The sequence below is a fragment of the Brachycentrus maculatus genome, unplaced genomic scaffold, assembly GCF_059751285.1.
Source record: "Brachycentrus maculatus isolate JH-2025_06_01 unplaced genomic scaffold, ASM5975128v1 h1tg000069l, whole genome shotgun sequence".
Taxonomy (NCBI): domain Eukaryota; kingdom Metazoa; phylum Arthropoda; class Insecta; order Trichoptera; family Brachycentridae; genus Brachycentrus; species Brachycentrus maculatus.
The window spans coordinates 1,187,248-1,195,000 of record NW_028280823.1 but is presented as its reverse complement, the minus strand read 5'-3'; the positions used below and the strand labels follow the sequence as shown (position 1 = coordinate 1,195,000).

General features: G+C 30.8%; 1 protein-coding gene across 1 annotated transcript in view; it reads left to right on the top strand.

Moving 5' to 3' along the window:
- LOC148311242 (uncharacterized) overlaps positions 1-7,753 on the top strand; it is a 77,000-nt gene that overhangs the window by 25,860 nt on the left and 43,387 nt on the right. The gene's annotated exons all lie outside the window — the stretch shown is intronic.

Below are 7,753 nucleotides of genomic sequence, written 5' to 3'. Positions count from 1 at the left end.
GCGAATCAATCTATAAAAAAATATATATTTTAAATCATAAAATGCCGTTTTTGCAAAGTTGATCCAATTTTTAACAGAATACATTTTTTTAAGCTATATTAGATATTTCAATGCCAATATGAAAATGTTTAGGAATTCAAAGAAGAAAAATGAGTGTAAGACGTTTCCTTGTGTTTCATCCAAAGTTTTTTTTTTTTAAAAAGCCCGCTTTATTTGGAAAGAGTGTTTATCTCTATACATAGTAATAAAGCATTTCCATTCCTGGATATGACAGGCCGGAGAAAGTTTCCCGAGACAGTTGGGAATATGACAATAATCCCTAATGGTCGCTTCTTCTTCCTGTTTCCATTTTCTTCTCATTTCTTCCCGTTTCTCCCGCCTTCTCGCTGAACGCCTTTTGTTGTTTGCAATAGAAACATCCAGAAACCGAGCTGAATTTTGAAATGCGATAAAAAAGCGGCAAATTTCACGATCACAATGGAACTGAAATTCTTACGCTGGTGCAAAATTATTCAAACGTGTCATTTTTCCAGAAAAACAATTTCAGCGAAACAGAATTTATGTGATTATAAAGTATTTTCGCTTTTTCTGTTTCGTAAAATCAATAACGACGTATATGAGTCTATATAAATGAAAGTACGACTAGATTTAAATGTCATTGAACTCGACATTTGTAAAAAAATTCATATCAAGTTTATTTTTAAATAAAAATGTCAAATGAATGACCAAAATAAACAATACAAGAAATTTACGGACTATTCTCATATTTAGGAGGATTAATTATAAAATTGCAATAAAAATCAAAGTAAGAATATGGGAGAACGAAATGCTTTGTGAAAAAAATATAGAAATAGATGATTTGAAAATACTGTTTTCTTCTGTTTATTTTTTTCAAACGTATCATATAACGAATTGTAATATAAATTTTTCTGATTTTAAAGAAATAAAAAAGCTTGAATAAATAAAAAATAAATTAAAACGTCATAAATTGGGATCGGTTCAGGAAAATATAACAAATGTCTCTTTTTCTGTGCCAAATGGTGCAAAGCGTATAACATTGCATTTCCGCAGTTTTCGTTAATTACTTGAAGGTAGAATGATTAGTCCTACGCTTCAGGTACCAGTCCGGGGTAGTATTAGATTGAATAAACACAGCTTTTTATTTTAAACCCCCTGAGAATCGAGACCCTATGAATGGTTTACAAACACGGTAACCATTACACTACAATGACGAGTAAATTAGTATTTGTAACTGTAATTAGTTGATGTTGCTTAGTTAGACTATTTATTTTTTAATAATAAGTATTGGTCTCTAAAGGATATGCAATCATGTGAAATCTAATCTTCGAATTCGTACAAATGATTCCATCGATTTTAAAATACCTTGTTTACACTCGAACCCAAGGATAGCTGAAGCGAAACATTCGTATTCCGTTTAGAAATGGATATTACCTACTTTAATATCCAGCACGACCGTTAGATGGCGCCAGGTGTTTTAACGGAATTTCCTCGTAAGTTCTGTGTTATAATGAAAAACACGCGGAACGTATTCGGGCTTTTCCATATTTCCATTAATATCCCACTGTTATTTATGGCACGCTTAATGTAGACTTAAACATAAATTGTAAACCCCCTTAGGTTAAATAGAACATACATTCACGTACATGCGAACATATAAGGCAAATTTCTTCTACGTCATTTTGAAAATTACTAGGAATTATATTTGTATGAATTATTTTTCCCATTTGTGAAAAGGATCCATTTTCGTGTAATGATATTTTAATACGTAAGTTATTCTATTCATAAATATATTTAACATATTAACAAGTACAACCAATGTTTTTTTTAATATTATTTAAAATCACTACATTACTGCTGCTTTAATTGTCGATCGATTTTAAAACAAATTCTGTCTTCGCTAGGACTTACGCATAAAATAATAAATGGTTTTTAATTTTTATATTTATTATTGAGTGATTTTTTAATAATTTATTTTTTAATTCCTTTAATTGGTGACTATTATTTTTATGTCCGAACTGCAGTGGACAGAGAACATTTAATGAATTCATGAAATACATCCAGTATTTAAGGACCACCACATAAATATTGAATGTCTTTAACCCATATTTTTCCTCCGTGACTTTCATCAGATGACAAGGCTGTGAAAATTTTACAAAGCAATAAAATAGGAAATTGCAAATTTGAATAAATTACTCGGATATTAATGGAAGGGAGAGCTCTCTTCCGGGATGATCGCCGAGCTCTATGATTGGTCGATCGCAATATTTCATAACCAGTTCAAAATTGAAATAATCAAATAACGTTTAACGTCAAAGCAGAAATTTAATCACGACTTTTGTAAAACAAATGATTTAAAGGAATGTGAATTAAATTTTCACAAATTCATCAGATAATAATAGGATTAATTGTATTGGATTTATAATTTTCAAGTGATAAGTGACGTTATGATAAAAATACAATTTTTAGGTAAGTTTTACCGGATCTTAACGAATATGAACATGCAACGAGTCCACCCTACTGAGAAGCGGGGTGATAGTTACAATGGTTTGGTTTTTAGTTTTAGCAATTATTTCATCTTCAACTGAGATGCACATTCAATACCCTTTTAAATATGTTTATATATATATACATATATATATATATATATATATATATATATATATATATATATATATATATATATATATATATATATATATATATATATATTTATAGAAATATGTATAAATATTTATATTTATTCATATTTTGTTAGTAATATTTTGTAAATAAAGTTTTAGTGACTTTTGTCACTAAAAATGTAAAGTGTAAATGACTTTTTTTATCAATTCCAGCTGATAAATATTCTATATTTTTGTTGAATTTAATAATTTTCATCTAAACGGGATATTATCTCGAATATTACACAAATGTATAGCAAGAAAAAAATTCAAATTATTTTAATGTATTAAGAGTAGTTCCAAAGCTACAACTTAACCAGAAATAATTACATAGTTTTGCCTTTTGATACAAGATACTTCGAGTTTTAGCATGAAATTTCATATTGTGGTGTATGGTTTAGACTATTACAAAGGAATATCCTCAACTGAGATATTATAATATGAAACTTGTTATAAATTGAGTATGTTACAGGCTACAGAGACTACATGAAGCGTGATATTCAGACTAACATAACGTGAAACCATAGACATACCACGTGTTATGGTTTCAAAAATATTAAATAATTCGTGGTAAGTTACAAGAATGTTTAATTTTGTTTAAAACAAAAAAATGATAAGCACAAGGATATTACATTAAGCTGTTTTTTTTATATTATTTTTTTACTATCTGTATGCGTCGCTGTGGGTCCGTATGAGTAAATGGAAGAAAAAAAATTAAAACACCCTTTTCTAATATCTTTGATTTCAAGTTGACAATATTTAAGCAGCTGTACAGAAGCACACTACCCGCCATGAGCAATGCTTAGTTTTTAGTGTGTCGCTGTTAGGTTCAATACTTGGTGCTTCAAATATTAAATTGTACCTAACATACTTTCTAATTCCTATTTCAGATCCTTCGAAAATTCACCAACGTAAAGCGATATTCCACATTCGGGATATCCAGTTATTTTTAAAAACTTATTTCGTTTATAATGTAAATTCCCGTGCCCTTAGAAATGAAAATAGATTTGAAATATTCAAAAGTATGTATTAAAAGAGGTAACTTATTTTTATATCATTACTTGGAGGCTTTAGATCGTCCTCCCTATCCGAACTGTATTCTTACTTTAAGCGCCCCCAGAGGCAGCACGTCCAACCAATTTAAGGGATAAAGAACTCTACTGAAAGCTTGAACCCTCGTCGACAGCGTTCAAGAACCTGATAAATTAAACGCCACGATTTAAAAAGGTACTTTCCCCTTATCCTGAGATCACTCGATGCTCTTGGGGCTGGATGGATATTTTGGTTAAGCGCTTCGTATTGGGAATGGGATTTTCTTGATAAATAGTTTAGGAAGCGAATCAAATCCCGTGACATTTTCCCATTCATCCCTCTGACTATCAAGGTATGTTAGCTTGAATCCTGAATTCAGAAAAAGCCTGACTAAGATGACAGTTGATATTTTCTGTTTTCTGAATGGTAAATATTAAAGAAAAAATTTCTCATGGTTGTTTCACTACATATTATTAACACGTATTTTTCTTCTATTTTTTTCTTCGACTCCTCTTAGCATTCAATGGTATGAAGAGCACTTCATCAAATCGATGCGGTGTTAACTTGTTAGTTAACTTTATGAAGGTGATGTGATCAATCTTGCGCTCCAGGGTAATATGAAATAAGTAACTGCCGAATCAATTTATAAAAATATTATGAAATAAAAATAAGAGTGAAAAATCTTTATTTATTTGGCCTCCCTGGGAATCGAAACGTAACCTACAGCATGTTAGCCAACGTTCTAGACACTACATTTTAGAGGTGAATATTGCATTAACAATGAAAATGCATATCAACTAATAAATTAGAAGAAAAAATACAACTGAAATAAATACAACAAATTTGAAAATTTTAAATATAGGTACGTAAGGAAGTGAAATAAATCACCAAAGATGAACAAACTTAAGAGATATGAGATGATTGACTAATACATACATAAATTCTGTTCAATATGAAAAAAAAATTGGAGAATTTTTTCAAAAGTAATTCTTTTCCATGATTTTTCTTGATTACTCAAGCAAAAAAGTTGTAAAATGTCGGAAAAAATAAGCCCCGTGAAAGTTTTTCATGTTTCTCGTTGTAAAGAGAGACGAAGTCGATACCTTCTCGAGTTTATGGCAACTTTGAGAAAGTTTTGTAATAGGAGGTAGTCGTTTGTACGGTTTGTAAGACAAGAAGAAAAAGATTATGCGAGGAATAGTCTATCTCCATAAATACCTCCGGAACAATGGTCTTCCATAAATTGGCTAGAGGAAACACCGCGCTTCTCAATCTCATCCACTAAAGCAGTGCTCCGCAACCTTTTCTCACCTGCGACACACCAAAATTCTTCCTAGAATTCCGCGGCACACCTAAAGCTAAAATATATAGACCATTGAAAAAATATTTATCGATTTGGCGTTTAATTTGTAGAACTCCATTTTAATTTATGTATAAATTGTTAAATCAAACATAGATTTTTTGAGTCAACTAAGTTGTATTTTATTGTTAAAAAACACATAAAAATTTATATTGTGACAACTGTTTCGCCTTGCATTTGATTGAAAATGCCATAACTAAGCGAAACGAAGCATGTTTTTTCACAATAAAATACAACTTAGTAGAGTTAAAAAATCTGTGTTTGATTGAACAATTAATACATAAAATACCGCTCACTCCTTTCAAGAACGTCATAAATCAAAATTCGTAAGTTTTCAGCTGTGCATATTTTCAGAATGCCCAGAAAATGTACTATATCCCAGCAAAAGCGGCATATTTTTAACTTAATATTTACCCGCTACAGGGGAAAGTGTTGTTTTTGCATTTTGAAGAAAAGTTATTGTTTTTTTTTTTTTAAATATAATAAATATTTTTCAAATGGAGAAAAAACCTTCAGATTTTACCTAAAAAGATCTGTTGCACGGTAAAAAGTTCAATAGGTGGCTTGATATTTATTTTTAATACATTGTATTATATGTTTAAACTTTAAAAACGTTCTCCTGAAAAATCAAGTATTTTGATTTATGACGTTCTTGAAAGGAGTGAGCGATACGTTGAAAAATTATGTATTTATTATTATTTTATAATTTTGAAACAAAAGACAATGTTATAAAAAATAATTTGTCATTGTGTTAACCACACAATGATCAATTATTTTTGTATTTAATTACATAATGTAAAATATAAAAAGGTCAATTACACTGAATTTGGCCGCGGCACACCTGAATCCTACTCACGGCACACCGGTTGCGGAGCACTGCATTAAAGCACCAGAGAATGGTGGCAATGGCTTTGTTAGGTAATTGGTTCGATCTTACTCTAAGGTTAGATCCAAAGTATACTAAACTACCTTAATTTATGTTACGTTATTTAATAATACTATCTTAACTTAAGATTATCTTTTGAGAGATGAATATCTATCAAAACTGAATTGTAACTAGATTGGTACTCTTTTATGACCTTGTTTAGTACAAACAAGGTAGAGATATGACTAAGGAAATTATTACTTTAGTTACCTGACTGTGGTGGTTTTTATGGCTTGTTATTGGTTTATATTTCATTTCAAATTATCAAATATATTAAGAGCTAAGATTCTTAGCTGTACGCCATAAGCAACAAAATTTGTTCACTGATTGACGTTATAAGCTTTAAGAGGAGTCCTGAATCAGAATATTAAAAAAAAAACAGATTCTTGCTTTATTGTTAATAATAATAATAATAAAATTGGATAACTTATATAGCGCCATTTTCGTAAAAAAATACCTCAAGGGCGCTTCACTGTGAATGAATTGGGGAAAATATTATGGTGGAAATGATTTAGCAAACAAATGCGTTTTTAATCTTTTTCTAAAGATCATCTCACTCTCACTATTTCTAACCATTGGTGGAAGAGCATTCCACGCCGTCGGTCCTGCAACAGCAAAGGCACGCTCGCCAAATTTAGTGCGTTGGTTGCGAGCTGGTAAGATAACTTAACCCATTGCAGATGTTGTAGCCGATCGAAGCGTGAGACGTCTATCAACCAATTCATCTGGAATACACAGCTCCTTAAGATACTCTGGAGCCATATTGTGTTAAATAGTTTAGCTATAGATTTATATTTACAAAATGACAGAGGCCAATTCTAAATATTTCCAATATAGAGCCAAAAGCTGACGAGCATCGAGCCAAATCAAGTGATTTAATCCAAAAACCAAATTAAATCTTTCAAATAAATTGTTAATTATTAACGGTTTTTTACTAGATTGCTCATCACTATTTTCCAGAAAATATGTAAAATGTTACTAATGGTCCTGGTCTTCTTCAATAAGTAGTTAATCAATTTTTTTTTGACAAGTACTTTTGTTATAACATATTTTATTGATAACATAGAACACATTGTAAGAATCAAAATGTTTCCACGTTTCACGCTGTTATGAATCAGATTAATTATATATTTTTGACGTTGACTTTGACCATTTTACTTAACTTATTACGTACTTTAGACGTCACACTGGCTAGCCCTGATATAAAGCCCCTTTCACATCCGACCTTCGCCTTTATTTGTTTTGCCAATTCAGGAGTCCTGAAAGCAAAACACAGAAACTCCGGGCGATTATTTCCATGGACGTATTTATTGCCAGTCGAAGAGAAAGGGAGGGAGTAATAATATTTATCCCTCTCGCTAACCATTCCTTTTTGTTTCTCCCAGAAAGGGATTTATATTTTGATTGATGGCAACTCTCCTCTCGGCGGGAAAGTAATGTCATTTTCTAGGTTACGTTGTTACTTAATTCAATTTTCCAAGATGGGAACGAACCGACTGAAGCTGGAGAGTAGTTTATCACGAGCATTAAGATTATTCTCGGATTGTGTAAACGTTTCCCGGCCTAATGCCAACGTCTTTACATGATCCGGATAAAATGACTCTGAATTCGTATGCAAATGTGTAATAATACAGATGGTTTTGGTTTCTTCTATGTGAATATATATACGATAAATGTTTTTTTTTATACATAAATGTTAGAATATACACACAATACTTGTTTCTTTAAAAAAAATACCCTTTATATTCACATTTT